We start from the raw sequence: 15,498 nt of genomic DNA on the forward strand, positions 1-15,498 counted from the left end.
TTGTTAGTTAGATTACTTGTTGGTTATTACTGCATTGTCGGAACTAGAAGCACAAGCATTTCGCTACACTCGCATTAACATCTGCTAACCATGTGTATGTGACAAATAAAACTAGATTTCATTTGATTTGAATTAACAGGTGTGCTTTGTTAAAAGTTAATTTGTTTGCGTTTGAGCCAATCAGTTGTGTTGTGACAAGGTAGGGGTGGTATACAGAAGATAGTCCTATTTGGTAAAAGACCGAGTCCATATTAGCTCAAATAGGCAAAAAGAAATGACAGTCCATCATTACTTTAAGACATGAAGGTTAGTCAATCCGGAAAATTTCAAGAACTTTTAAAGTTTCTTCAAGTGCAGTCGCAAAAACCATCAAGCACTATGATGAAACTGCCTCTAATGAGGACTGCCAATGGAAAGGAAGATCCAGAGTTACCTCTGCTGCAGAGGATAAATTCATTAGTTACCTGCACCTCAGATTGAAGCCCAAATAAATGCTTCACAGAGTTCAAGTAACACATCTCAACATCAACTGATCAGAGAAGGTAGCGTGAATCAGGCCTTCATGGTCAAATTGGTCAAATTGATTTCTCATCAAAATAAGAATTATTGTGAGTTTAAGAATGTCACAAGAGAAAAGATATTTAGCCCTTAAACTCGCCAGATAATTTTCCATCAATGGGATGTCGATTTAACTTGTTTTGAATGCTATGATTATGAAATAAGACCCAAGGAAATGTGTTATATGGCCAATCGACCATGACTAAGGACTGTTCTTAGGACACAGCCCTCAGCCATGGTATCATGGCCAAATACAACAGACCTTCTTAGGTGCCTTATTGCTATTATAAACTGGTTACCAACGTAATTAAAACAGCAAAAGAAAAAGGTTTTGAGTCTGAGGTCCTGAGTGCTCTGGAGCAGGTTTTCATCAAGGATCTCTCTGTACTTTGCTCCGTTCATCTTTGCTTCAATCCTGACTAGTCTGGCAGTCCCTGCCGCTGAAAAACATCACCACAGCATGATGCTGCCACCACCATGCTTCACCGTAGGAATTGTGCCAGGTTTCCTCCAGATGTGACACTTGCCATTCAGGCCAAAGAGGTCAATCTTGGTTTCATCAGACCAGAGAATCTTGTTTCTCATGGTCTGAGAGTGTTTACGTGCCTTTTGGCAAATCATAGCGGGCTGTCATGTGCATGTAACTGAGGAGTGGATTCTGTCTTGCCACTCTACCATAAAGGTCTAATTGGTGGAGTGCTGCAGAGATGGTTGTCCTTCTGGAAGTTTCTCCCATCTACAAAGAATAATTCTGGAGCACTGTCAGAGTGACCATCGGGTTCTTGGTCACCTCACCGTTCAGCTCTAGGAAGAGTCTTAGTGGTTCCAAATATCTTCCATTTAAGAATGATGGAGGCCACTGTGTTCTTGGGGACCTTCAATGCTGCAGAAATGTTTTGGTACCTTTCCCCAGATCTGTGCCTCGTCACAATTCTGTCTCGGAGTTCTACATCCAATTCCTTCGACCTCGTGGCTTGGTTTTTGCTATGACATGCACTGTCAACTGTGGGATCTTATATAGACAGGTGTGTGCCTTTCCAATTCATGTCCAATCAATTGAATTTACCACAGATGGACTCGAATCAATTTGTAGATCAGCTTAAGGATGATCAACGGAAATAGGATGTACCTGAGCTCAGTTTTGAGTCTCATAGCAAAGGGTCTGGAATACTTATGTAAATAAGGTATCTGTTTTTTGTTTTTATTAAATTTGCAAAAATGTACATTTTTTCCCACCGCTGTGTCATTATGGAGTATTGTGTGTAGATTGCTGAGGAAATTGTTTTACCTCACGTAACAAAATGTGGAACAAGTCAAGGTGTCTGAATATTTCACGAAGGCACAATAAATGATTGACTTATTTGCGAGATTTACTGGTTATTTCAATAGGCATAGGCTACTGACTAAAGTCTGGGCTAATAATTGCAATTCAACTTTGCCATGGTTTGCTGAGATAGATGCAGGTTGCATATAGCCCCTGATAGGCCATCTCATTTCAGGGAAAAGTCCACAATGTAACTGACATTAGATGTGGAGAATGATGCCTTCGTGGCCATGATCACAATTGATAACCTCCAATTTAATAATAATTGCATAATAACAGGCTACAACAACAAACGGAAGTTATCGGCTAGTTATTAACACAAGTATCACAAATTGACTTGCAATGACTCCAGTGATATCACCATTTCAACATATTTATTGTATCAAATGGTCGACTACAATAGCCTACAATGGCATTGAAATGAATCCTAATGTGCCAACAGATGCAAATGTATCATTCTCCACATTTAATGTCAGTATCATTGTGAACCTTTTCCCATAACAGAAACACCCAAGGGAGTTCCATAACTTCCATTTCAAATTTCCACTCTTGCAGCGCTCTAGACCCAAGAACTGAGCATGTGTGAAACACTTTGCTTGATACAGGTTTCAAAAGTCAACATTGGAATGCAGTATTTTCTTAAAACTGCATTGTTGATTTAGGGCTTGTAAGTGAGCATGTCATAAATCAAATTTGATTTGAAACCACCTCTGAGCGAATTTATCTAAAGCGTTCCAGTGTGCCTAAAGTTGTTTTCCAGTGCTTTGTCGCCATTATATCAGTCCTAGCATGTTAATATATTTTAAGGAAAAAGGGTTGGAAATAGGTGTCTCCATAATGACAATCTAAATAGCCTACCTACTGGTAAAAAGTTGTCAGATGTACGCACATGCTTCTGTCTCCATGACTCAGCTGCTCTCTTATCCAGTGCTCTCAACACGCACAGCACCCATCTGGCCCACCCACCCACCCACACCCACCCACCCACCCACCCACCCACCCACCCACCCACCCACACACACACACACACACACACACACACACACACACACACACACACACACACACACACACACACACACACACACACACACACACACACACACACACACACACACACACACACACACACACACACACACACACACACACAGGCTGTTCAGTGTCTAGAAATGAACAGCACCAGGACAAGGTGAAATAGAATTTAGAACATTTTCACCCGCAACATTATTTTCAAAGTAGCCTTATTAGTTGAAAAATAATAGACATGGCAACCCTGTGATCAAGGGTGAAAAAGCAACACTTCAGATATTTTGTCTTTGTACTTTGAGCTTATTTCTTGGACTTGGGAATCAATGAATGTTATTGCTGGTCTGCAAGGTGTTAATGTCTTGTCTATTTTTTGTCTGCTTTCCTCCTCTACAGCTTTTATTGTCTGGAGCCTGTTGTTGTGGTCAATGAGCTTTCACTCAGATGGAACCAGGTTTCAGGTGCTGTGATGTGAAACCATCCCGCAGACTGGACACAACCCAGAAAACATATTTTTGAGAAGATCAGGACTTTTGCAATGAAAAGGCCATGGACATTGCGTGTCCTGCTCTAAAGGGCTGGACATAAATATGCTCTCAGGCGAGATCCCTTTGTTAACAGTTAACAGTGGCTTGCGAAAGTATTCAACTCCTTTGGCATTTTTCCTATTTTGTTGCCTTACTATCATTTGATTTACCAAACATGCCTACCACTTTGAAGATGTAAAAATGTTTAATTGTGAAACATACAAGAAATTTTAAAAATAATAATAACTTGAGCATGCATTACTATTCACCCCCCCCTCAAAGTCAATACTTTGTAGAGTCACCTTTTGCTGCAATTACAGCTGCAAGTCTCTTGGGGTATGTCTCTATAAGCTTGGCACATCTAGCCACTGGGATTTTTGCCCATTCTTCAAGGCAAAACGTCTCCAGCTCCTTCTAGTTGGATGGGTTCCGTGGTGTACAGCAATCTTTAAGTCATACCACAGATTCTCAATTGGATTGAGGTCTGGGCTTTGACTAGGCCATTCCAAGATATTTAAATGTTTCCCCTTAAACCACTTGAGTGTTGCTGTAGCAGTATGCTTAGGGTCATTGTCCTGCTGGAAGGTAAACCTCCGTCCCAGTCTCAAATCTTTGGAAGACTGAAACAGGTTTCCCTCGAGAATTTCCCTGTATTTAGCAGCATCCATCATTCCTTCAATTCTGACCCGTTTCCCTTCCCCACAGCATGATACTACCACCACCATGCTTCACTGTGGGGATGTAGTTCTCGGGGTGATGAGAGGTGTTGGAATTGCAGCAGACATAGCATTTTCCATGATGGCCAAAAAGCTTGATTTTAGTCTCATCTGGGATTCTCCCACATGCATTTTGGCAAACCCCAAACATGTTTGCTTATTGTTTTCTATACTCAATGGCTTTTTTCTGGCCACTCTTCCGTAAAGCCCAGCTCTGTGGAGTACGACTTAAAGTGGTCCTATGGACAGATACTCCCATCTCCGTTGCGGAGCTTTGCAGCTCCTTCAGGGTTGTCGTTGGTCTCTTTGATGCCTCTCTGATTAATGCCCTCCTTGCCTGGTCCGTGAGTTTTGGTGGGCGGCCCTCTCTTGGCAGGTTTGTTGTGGTGCCATATTCTTTCAGTTTTTTATAATGGATTTAATGGTGCTTCGTGAGGATGTTCAAAATTTTCAGATATTTTTTTATAACTCAACCCTGATCTGTACTTCTGCACAACTTTGTCCCTGACCGGTCCCTGTCCTTCGTCTTCATGGTGCCGCTTGCTTGGTGGTGCCGTTTGCTTAGTGGTGTTGCAGACTCTGGGGCCTTTCAGAACAGGCGTATATATACTGAGATAATGTGACAGATCATGCACACAGGTGGAATTTATTTAACTCATTATGTGACTTCTGAAGGTAATTGGTTGCACCAGATCTTATTTTGGGATTCAGAGCATAGGCACAGAGCATAGGCATAGTGAATACATAGGCACGCACCACTTTTCCGTTTTACATTTTTTGAAACAAGTTATATTTTTAATTTCTCTTGACCAATTTTGACTATTTTGTGTATGTCCATTACATGCAATCCAAATAAAAATCCATTGAAATTACAGGTTGTAATGCATCAAAATAGGACAAACGCCAAGGGGGATGAATACTTTTTCAAGGCACTGTATATAATAACATGACCGGAACCAAAGTTACTCAAAGGAACTTATGATATAGGCCTAAATATTATTTTTACTTTGTGAAGTTTTTCCTAATTATAGGATACTACCTTTAGCACTTGAAGTAAATAAAGTATTTTATTGTTTTAATATTTTCTTAGTTTTTAAGCACGCTACTTCCCTCACTTCTTTGGCACATGGTCAGATGTGTTCAAATGTGAATTCTTTAAGTGATGGGTGGGTCTAAGGCATTAGACGGTGTAAAACGATGATTAATGGGCTTAAACAAAGAACAGCACTGTAACTGTGAAAGGTTATCTTTATTATACAACAATAGGCAATTTCATATTTTTCATGGTTTGCCTAATGAGGTAACTTTGTGAGATAATGTTCAGAGAATCCATTGTGGCAATTTGGTGAAAGCATTCCTTTTCTAAATATGTTTCTCAAGGATACATGTAGAGCAATTGTGAAAATCACAGCAAATGATTGAATGCCTTTTTCTCTTAAATTGGATTATACATTTATCAACTTATAAAGCCGCATTACTTCCCCATTTTTTTTTCTCCAACTACAGTGCTTGCAGAAGTGCCATTTTGAAGCTCTGATTCTGTACTTTTATCCAACGTAAAACATCTAGGAACATAAGACTGAAAAGAGACGGTGGGTCACATACATCACAACACACAGTACATGTACACTGAGTGTACAAACAATTAGAAACATCTTCCTAATATTGAGTTGCACTCTCTTTTCCCCTCAGAACAGCCTCAATTCTTCAGGGCATGGATTCTACAAGGTGTCGAAACCATTCCACAGGGATGCTGGCCCATGTTGACTCCAATGCTTCCCACAGTTGTGTCAAGTTGGCTGAATGTCCATTGGGTGGTGGACCATTCTTGATACACACGGGAAACTGTTGAGCATGAAAAACACAGCAGCATTACAGTTCTTGACACATTCAAATCGGTGCTCCTGGCACCTACCTCCATACCCCGTTCAAAGGCACTCAAATCTTTTGTCTTGCCCCTTACCAAAGGGGGTGACACTCTAGACCCAAAATGCTACAGACCTACAGTGCCTTGCGAAAGAATTCGGCCCCCTTGAACTTTGCGACCTTCAGCCCCCTTAAGTTAATACTTTGTAGCGCCACCTTTTGCTGCGATTACAGCTGTAAGTCGCTTGGGGTATGTCTCTATCAGTTTTGCACATCGAGAGACTGAAACTTTTTCCCATTCCTCCTTGCAAAAAAGCCCGAGCTCAGTGAGGTTGGATGGAGAGCATTTGTGAACAGCAGTTTTCAGTTCTTTCCACAGATTCTCGATTAGATTCAGGTCTGGACTTTGACTTGGCCATTCTAACACCTGGATATGTTTATTTTTGAACCATTCCATTGTAGATTTTGCTTTATGTTTTGGATCATTGTCTTGTTGGAAGACAAATCTCCGTCCCAGTCTCAGGTCTTTTGCAGACTCCATCAGGTTTTCTTCCAGAATGGTCCTGTATTTGGCTCCATCCATCTTCCCATCAATTTTAACCATCTTCCCTGTCCCTGCTGAAGAAAAGCAGGCCCAAACCATGATGCTGCCACCACCATGTTTGACAGTGGGTATGGTGTGTTCAGGGTGATGAGCTGTGTTGCAAAACATAACGTTTTGCATTGTTGCCAAAAAGTTCAATTTTGGTTTCATCTGACCAGAGCACCTTCTTCCACATGTTTGGTGTGTCTCCCAGGTGGCTTGTGGCAAACTTTAAACGACACTTTTTATGGATATCTTTGAGAAATGGCTTTCTTCTTGCCACTCTTCCATAAAGGCCAGATTTGTGCAATATACGACTGATTGTTGTCCTATGGACAGAGTCTCCCACCTCAGCTGTAGATCTCTGCAGTTCATCCAGAGTGATCATGGGCCTCTTGGCTGCATCTCTGATCAGTCTTCTCCTTGTATGAGCTGAAAGTTTAGAGGGACGGCCAGGTCCTGGTAGATTTGCAGTGGTCTGATACTCCTTCCATTTCAATAGTATCGCTTGCACAGTGCTCCTTGGGATGTTTAAAGATTGGGAAATCTTTTTGTATCCAAATCCGGCTTCAAACTTCTTCACAACAGTATCTCGGACCTGCCTAGTCTGTTCCTTGTTCTTCATGATGCTCTCTGCGCTTTTAACGGACCTCTGAGACTATAACAGTGCAGGTGCATTTATACGGAGACTTGATTACACACAGGTGGATTGTATTTATCATCATTCGTCATTTAGGTCAACATTGGATCATTCAGAGATCCTCACTGAACTTCTGGAGAGAGTTTGCTGCACTGAAAGTAAAGGGGCTGAATAATTTTGCACGCCCAATTTTTCAGTTTTTGATTTGTTAAAAAAGTTTGAAATATCCAATAAATGTCGTTCCACTTCATGATTGTGTCCCACTTGTTGTTGATTCTTCACAAAAAAATACAGTTTTATATCATTATGTTTGAAGCCTGAAATGTGGCAAAAGGTCGCAAAGTTCAAGGGGGACGAATACTTTCGCAAGGCACTGTATATTCATACACAAATTGACAGATGACGGAAGCCTGGAGTTTTTTTTCTAGGTGTGAAGATATTTCAACAACTGAGGGCGATAACTGGCTCCACTTATAACACGAGCTTGATTCCCAAGTTTCTAAACCATCTTTGGTATAGTGTCGCCATAATATTTGAATTGAGGAAGTGGGATCATAATCATTAGATTTCAGCGATCCACAGAAGAAGACGTCCAGAATGAACCTCCATCCATCAGATGTGAGTTAACAGCGCACTTGCACTTGGTATGCATTTTTAGGCTAAGAATGATTGTGAACTTGTCATTTCGTTTAGCTCAGTTGTATGCTGCTTTCCGATGTATTTGCATTGAAGGTTTGCATTAAATAGGCGCAATATTTGTTTTATGATGCATTTGGCAATGTTCAATTCATTCCCACTGTTGGATTCTAGCTTGAAATATACTTATTCATGTTACCATACAATAAGTTATTGATTACATGTACACATATTCTGTTCCATTTTCCTAAAAAGAGGGAGGCGAATGGCGATAGCTAGTCTCTGATAAGCCAGGCCAGCTGCGGCACTAATGACGAGCGAGTAATGCGTCTCGAGGTCAAGTCAACAGATGAAGTGAGAAGAAACCTCTGGAAGGGGCGCCAGAGGGGACCACCACAACTACTCTCCTACTACAGTCCTATCTCACACATACATGTATCAGGCAGGGCTATGACTACACCAGTGAGAGAAACTGATTATGTTCCTGCCTAGCAACAGAGATTTACAGTACTGGCTATGTAAATGTGTAAGGAGTTGACCCCCCTATTAGAATGTTATAAATATATGTGCTTGTGTAATCATACCTCGTCTTCGCAGCTGTATGAATATACCTGGTTTCAGCTTTTTCTAGTCGTCCATTTCTAGGTTTATTTTCATATGACAATGATTAAAAAGATTGTCGACTTGATTCATGATGATGACTGCTAGCTAAGCTTTTGAAAGTATGATGTTGACATGATCAGTCCAATCAAAGCGACTGTAGATATAACATGATTTGACGTCCTTTTATCTGTGGCCAATGACCTTAAACCTTCTTGGATGAGCACTTCTAATGTAACTATACGGCAGCAAGCAAAAATGCGGCTTTATTAACTCAATTACAATTACTCTTCTCTTTTTTTTTACATTGTTTGCAAACTGATATGTGACACATATTAATAATTACTGACATGGCAGATTCGGATGGGACTAAAATTACAGATGTGGTGTTTTGTGCTTGTGCACATAATTACATTACCTGACTTCCCCCAGTAGAACTAATCCTATCCGAATGTAGGTTTAAGTATAGCTATCATTCTATATAAATTTGCCCATGATCACAGATTTGACATCTGTGGTCATAAATCTCCTGAGACGGGCGCACAATTGACCGAGTGTCGTCCGGTTTAGGGGAGGGTTTGGCTGGCCGGGATGTCCTTGTCACATTGCGCTCTAGCGAATCCTTGTGGCAGGCCGGGCGCATGCACGCTAACTCGTGTCGCCAGTTGTACAGTGTTTCCTCTGACACATTGGTGCAGCTTGGTAGGGTCCTGTTTCGGAGGATGCATAGCTCTCGACCGTCGCCTCTCTCTAGTCTGTATGGGAGTTGCAGCGATGGGACAAGAACAACCAATTGGATATCATGAAATTGGGGAGAAAAAGGGGTACAAAAAACAACATCACAACTTAACCTGTGTAAATACTTCTATGAACATAAGACTCAACAACTGAGACATAAACTGAACAAGTTCCACAGACATGTGACTAACAGAAATGTAATAATGTGTCCCTGAACAAAGGGGGAGTCAAAATCAAAAGCAGTCCGTATCTGGTGTGGCCACCAGCTGCATTAAGTACTGCAGTGCATCTCCTCTTCATGGACTGCATCAGATTTGCCAGTTCTTGCTGTGAGATGTTACCCCACTCTTCCACCAAGGCACCTGCAAGTTCCCGGACATATCTGGGGAGAATCGCCCTAGCCCTCATGCTCCGATCCAACAGGTCCCAGATGTGCACAATGGGATTGAGATCCGGGCTCTTCGCTGGCCATGGCAGAACACTGACATTCCTCTGGCAGAAAATCACTCACAGAACGAGCAATATGGCTGGTGGCATTGTCATGCTGGAGAGTCATGTCAGGATGAGCCTGCAGGAAGGGTACCACATGAGGGAGGATGTCGTCTTCCCTGTAATGCACAGTGTTAAGATTGCCTGCAATGACAACAAGCTCAGTCCGTTGATGCTGTGACACACTGCCCCAGACCATGACGGACTCGCCACCTCCAAATCGATCAAGCTCCAGAGTACAGGCCTCGGTGGAACGCTCATTGCAATTTATTGCCCTAGCCACATCTGCAGTCCACATGCCTCCTTGCAGTATGCCTAAGGCACATTGACGCAGATGAGCAGGGATGCTGGGCATCTTTCCTTTGGTGTTTTTCAGAGTCAGTAGAAAGGCCTCTTTAGTGTCCTACGTTTTCATAACTGTGACCTTAATAGCCTACCGTATGTAAGCTAATTGTGTCTTAATGACAGTTCCACAGGTGCATGTTCATTAATTGTGTATGGTTCATTGAACAAGCATGGGAAACAGTGTTTAAACCCTTTACAATGAAGATCTGTGAAGTTATTTGGATTTTTAAGAAATATCTTTGAAACACAGGGTTCTTAAAAAAGGACGTTTCTTTCTTTGCTGAGTTTATTAATGGCCAACGCAAGCTACAGTTGAAGTTGGAAGTTTACATACACCTTAGCCAAATACATTTAAACTCAGTTTTTCACAATTCCTGACATTTAATCCTAGTAAAAAAATCCCAGTTTTAGCTCAGTTAAGATCACCACTTTGTTTTAAGAATGTGAAATGTCAGAATAAAAGTAGAGAGAATGATTTATTTCAGCTATTATTTCTTTCATCACATACCCAGAGGGTCAGAAGTTTACATACACAGAATTAGTATTTGGTAGCATTGCATTTCAATTGTTTAACTTGGATCAAACATTTTGGGTAGCAATCCACAAGATTCCCAAAATACATTTTGGCCCATTCCTCCTGACAGAGCTGGTGTAACTGAGTCAGGTTTGTAGGCCTCCTTGCTCGCACACACTTTTTCAGTTCTGCCCACAAATTTTCTATAGGATTGAGGCCAGGGCTTTGTTTTGGCCACCCCAATACCTTGACTTTGCTGTCCTTAAGCCATTTTGCCACAACTTTGGAAGTATGCTTGGGGTCATTGACCATTTGGAAAATCCATTTGCGACCAAGCTTTAACTTCCTGACTGATGTCTATAGATATTGCTTCAATATATCCATATAATTTTCCCTCTCATGATTCCATCTATTTTGTGAAGTGCACCAGTCCCTCCTGCAGCAAATCACCCCACAACATGATGCTGCCACCCCCTGTGCTTCACGTTAGGGACGGTGTTCTTCGGGTTGCAAGCCTCCCCCTTTTTCCTCCAAACATAACAATGGTCTTTATGGCCATTTTTGTTTCATCAGACCAGAGGACATTTCTCCAAAAAGTACAATCTGGCTTTTTTTATTGCGGTTTTGGAGCTGTGTGTAAGGGTTGCGGAACTGGTGGCAGTGAACTCAGACACAGGAGAGCAGAGATCGATAATACCCGGAGTAGTTTAATTACAAAACCCACGGCAATACAAAAATAACCTAAATGGGTACAAAACCCAACACGCACCAGTGACATAGCGTACAAACACTTACAAACAATTCCACACATGGGGGGGAACAGAGGGTTAAATACACAACAATTAATGGTGGAAATGGAAACCAGGTGTGTAAGAAAACAAGGCAAAACATAACCTTTTAGGTTATGTCGATATAGGACTCGTTTTACTGTGGATATAGATACTTTTGTACCCGTTTCCTCCAGCATCTTCACAAGGTCCTTTTGCTGTTGTTCTGGGATTGATTTTCCTTTTCGCACCAAAGTACGTTCATCTCTAGGAGACAGAACGCGTCTCCTTCCTGAGCAGTATGACGGCTACATGGTCCCATGGTGTTTATACTTGCGTACTTTTGTTTGTACAGATGAACGTGGTACCTTCAGGCGTTTGGAAATTGCTCCCAAGGATGAACCAGACTTGGTCTACAATATATTTTCTGAGGTCTTGGCTGATTTCTTTTGATTTTCCCATGATGTCAAGCAAAGAGGCACTGAGTTTGAAGGTAGGCCTTGAAATGCATCCACAGGTACATCTGAAATTGACTCAAAAGATGTCAATTAGCTTATCAGAAGCTTCTAAAGCCATGACATTATTTTCTGGAATTTTCCAAGCTGTTTCAAGGCACAGTCAACTTAGTGTATGTAAACTTCTGACCCACTGGAATTGTGATTCAGTGAATTATAAGTGAAATAATATGTATGTAAACAATTGTTGGAAAAATGACTTGTGTCATGCACAAAGTAGATGTCCTAAACAACTTGCAAAAACTAGTTAACAAGAAATTTGTGGAGTGGTTGAAAGATGAGTTTTAATGACTCCAACCTAAGTGTATGTAAAGTTCCAACTTCAACTGTACATGTGTAGTTGTGCATGCACACACAAACAAGTGAGTAGCCTTATTACTGGAAGGAAGGTCTAGGCACATAACATCATCATTGCCAGTAAGTATTACTGAGCAATACCACTAAACAGCATCACAGATCTACACACAGTCCTCTGACTGCAAGAAGACAGACCGGTTTATAGTCAATCCCATGTCTATCCATATTAAGCATGCGGCCATATTAAGGTACACCAGTGTCAGATACCAAACATTGTGAAAATTCCAGCCCATGTCACCCAGCTCCTCCGCCCACTCGCATCCACTGCAAGACGATGGTACTTGCCTACGGAGCAGCAAGAGGAACTGCCCCTCCCTACCTTCTGGCTTTGCTCACACACTACACCCCAAGCCGAGCACTCTGTTCTGTCACCTCTGGTTTCTTGGCACCTGCTCAGCCCAGTCCAAGCTCTTCGCTGCCCTAGCACCCCAATGGTGGAACCAGCTTCCCCCTGAAGCTAGGAGAGTAGAGTCCAGCTTAAGAAAACATCTGAAACCTTAACTATTCAAAGAGTATTTTAAATAATCCCCCACCCCCCAGGAATTTACAGTTTTAGCAGGAATGACTGGTTAACCTGCCTCCTCGAACACTTATGCCAATCATATGAACACACTCCCAAACAACTGACATACACGCAATGTTAGACTATAGACATTCTTGAAAGCCGGGACAAAAAACACATTTCCTCATAATACTAACAAAATGTGAAATTGTTGAAGGAATATCTAAATTCCTCTGTTTTAATTCCCAATCAAAATTAAACACTCTGTCAATGCATTAAGGGTTTGTAAGACCCTTATTTTGTAAGAATGGACAGAGCCCCAGTCTTAAAAGTCAGGTAACAGCGTTTAATTCAAGAGAGTACTGCCTTCATACACATTTTACCACAGGTTATAAACTGAAAATGACGTCAGCGTTTTCTAAATGTTCTATCTCTTCTTGACACTGGTAGAGGCCCTATAGTTCTCGAGCCTTCCCTCCTCGGCTAAAGCCAAGGTCAGTCAGTGTAGATAAGAGCAAGAGAGAAAATTCATACATGTACAGTACATAATAGCATTTGGACTAGTCGGTCCTGATTGAAATGTATACATAATTAGTCATCATTGATAAAAATTCCCTTAACAGAAATATTTGCATTTTATTTGATATTTTTATTGACCAAAGTATCAGCTACCACATCATGTAAAGGAGCAACAAGTTCATAAAAAAAAGCTTTACATTAAAATGCACTTAACTGGAATTATGTCAACTCTGTAAGATTCGATAAAAGGGATTTTTATGTATTGTACAACAAGTGTTTAAAGGCCTTGATTGTTTAATTCGAACACAAAGTTCAAATATGTAAAGCAAATCTCAAAATGTATTTGTTTAAAAAAAACAAATCACTATATAATGCTCCAGCGCTAATTTCGTAACCACTATGATACCACTAACAACAGGTACAGTGCTTTCGGAAAGTACTCAGACCCCTTCAATTGTTCCACATTTTGTTATGTTACAGCCCTCTTCTAAAATGGACAAAAATAAATGATACATCGACACACAATACCCCATAATGACAAAGCAAAAACAGGTTTTTAGAAATGTTTGCATATATTCAGACCCTTTACTCAGTACTTTGTTGAAGCACCTTTGACAGCAATTACAGCCTTAATTCTTCTTGGGTATGACATTACAAGCTTGGCACACCTGTATTTGGGGAGTTTCTCCCATTCTTCTCTGCAGATCCTCTCAAGCTGTCAGGTTGCATTGGGAGCGTCTCTCCAGAGATGTTCGATTGGGTTCAACTCCGGGCTCTGGCCGGACCACTCAAGGACATTACAAGACTTGTCCCAAAGCCACTCCTGTTTTCAATTCAAATGGTCAAAAATAAACACATTTATTTTCTCCGGCAAGAATTTTGGCCCGACTGTCTGGGAGTGTTTTGAGTGAGTAGGAGTAATTTGCCGTTATTGGCAGAGAGGTTTGGAACTCTTTCTTATTAGTCTATTAACGTTACCAGGCAGGCCAAAACTCCATCCCACCAAAACAGGTTGAAATGTCAGTCTTTCCAGACAGCTCTTACACTAAAATGGCATTTTCACAATTCCACAGTATTTTTCCAACCTCACAGTTATGAATTACAGTACCAGTCAAGTTTGGACACACTTACTCATTCCAGGGTTTTATTTTATTTGTATTATTTTCTACATTGTAGAATAAGAGTGAAGACATCAAAACCATGAAATAACACACATGGAATCATGCAGTAACCAAAAAAGTGTAAAACATTTCTAAATATGTTTTATATTTGAGATTCTTCAAAGAAGTCACCCTTTGCCTTGCTGACAGCTTTGCACACTCTTGTACAAACTTTTGACTGGTACTGTATATATAAAGCATTAATTAATATTAACGGCATTTAAAAGCCGATTGGGTTTGGACAAGTAAAGAGAAGAGCCAAATGTCCTATAAAACATTGAGTCTGGACTAGAAAAGGTCAAAGCTGCATTACCAGAATAACTCAAGAGTGTGGAATGCTACAATTAGCAAAAGTGTGTGATTGCAGCCCCCGATTTGTGGCGTTCCTGTATGTTCCTGGAGAGGAGTGGCTAGTTCGTGGCTGTTTCGTGCTATTACAGGACAGGGATAGGTACAGTACAAAGACACTGTGTCATGGGAGAGGTGGGTGTCACTGCACGTCACTCCCAAGAGCAGGAGTACAATTGGGTGGTGGGGGGGTGCTGGAGTTTGGTAAGAGTTGGATCCTGTCTTGGATGATGCAGTTGCCTGATGTTGGTCCCCTTGACTGGGACAACCTGGCAATCATGGAGGGTCCTTCAACTATACCGGTACCACAGGAATTAATATATATATATAGAGAGAGAGAGAGACAAAGAAAAAGACATCCGTTATACCAACAAAATGTTCAAAATCCTATTATTCTACTCCATTTAATGTGTAACAGTACAGTTATACCATCGAGAAGAACTATTGGCGAACTGATTCATCTTGCTGCACGTGCCAAGGGGGACCTGTGAAGGGTCTTCACAGAGAGTCAGGCCTGGTGCCAGAACAAATCAGTTGCACGGGAATTTGACGTCGATAGGGGTGACAATTTATTTTTCACAGGTCCGCCTGTGTGTGCACATTGCCATACTTTTTTTGGGCCAGACAGAATCAGAGACATGGGCGCTGTTTTGTTCGCTCAGATGCTTTATCGGAGATTGATCCGTCTTTCTGTCGGTGCGCATCTTGGCCAAATAAAATATTTTATTTGGCCAGGCAGGAGGTATGGTAGGACGGGCCATTACC

At 41.3% G+C, this 15,498-nt stretch overlaps 1 protein-coding gene across 3 annotated transcripts in view; it reads right to left on the minus strand.

Moving 5' to 3' along the window:
- Nucleotides 1-13,031: 13,031 nt before the first annotated feature.
- LOC135544665 (rhotekin-like) overlaps nt 13,032-15,498 on the minus strand; it is a 33,046-nt gene continuing 30,579 nt past the window's right edge. For all 3 annotated transcript variants that reach the window (XM_064972455.1, XM_064972456.1, XM_064972457.1), the window contains one exon: nt 13,032-15,027. The gene's annotated coding sequence lies outside the window, so the exon portion shown is untranslated. The remainder of the gene's footprint in view (nt 15,028-15,498) is intronic.

Source organism: Oncorhynchus masou, chromosome 8 (assembly GCF_036934945.1).
Source record: "Oncorhynchus masou masou isolate Uvic2021 chromosome 8, UVic_Omas_1.1, whole genome shotgun sequence".
Lineage (NCBI taxonomy): Eukaryota > Metazoa > Chordata > Actinopteri > Salmoniformes > Salmonidae > Oncorhynchus > Oncorhynchus masou.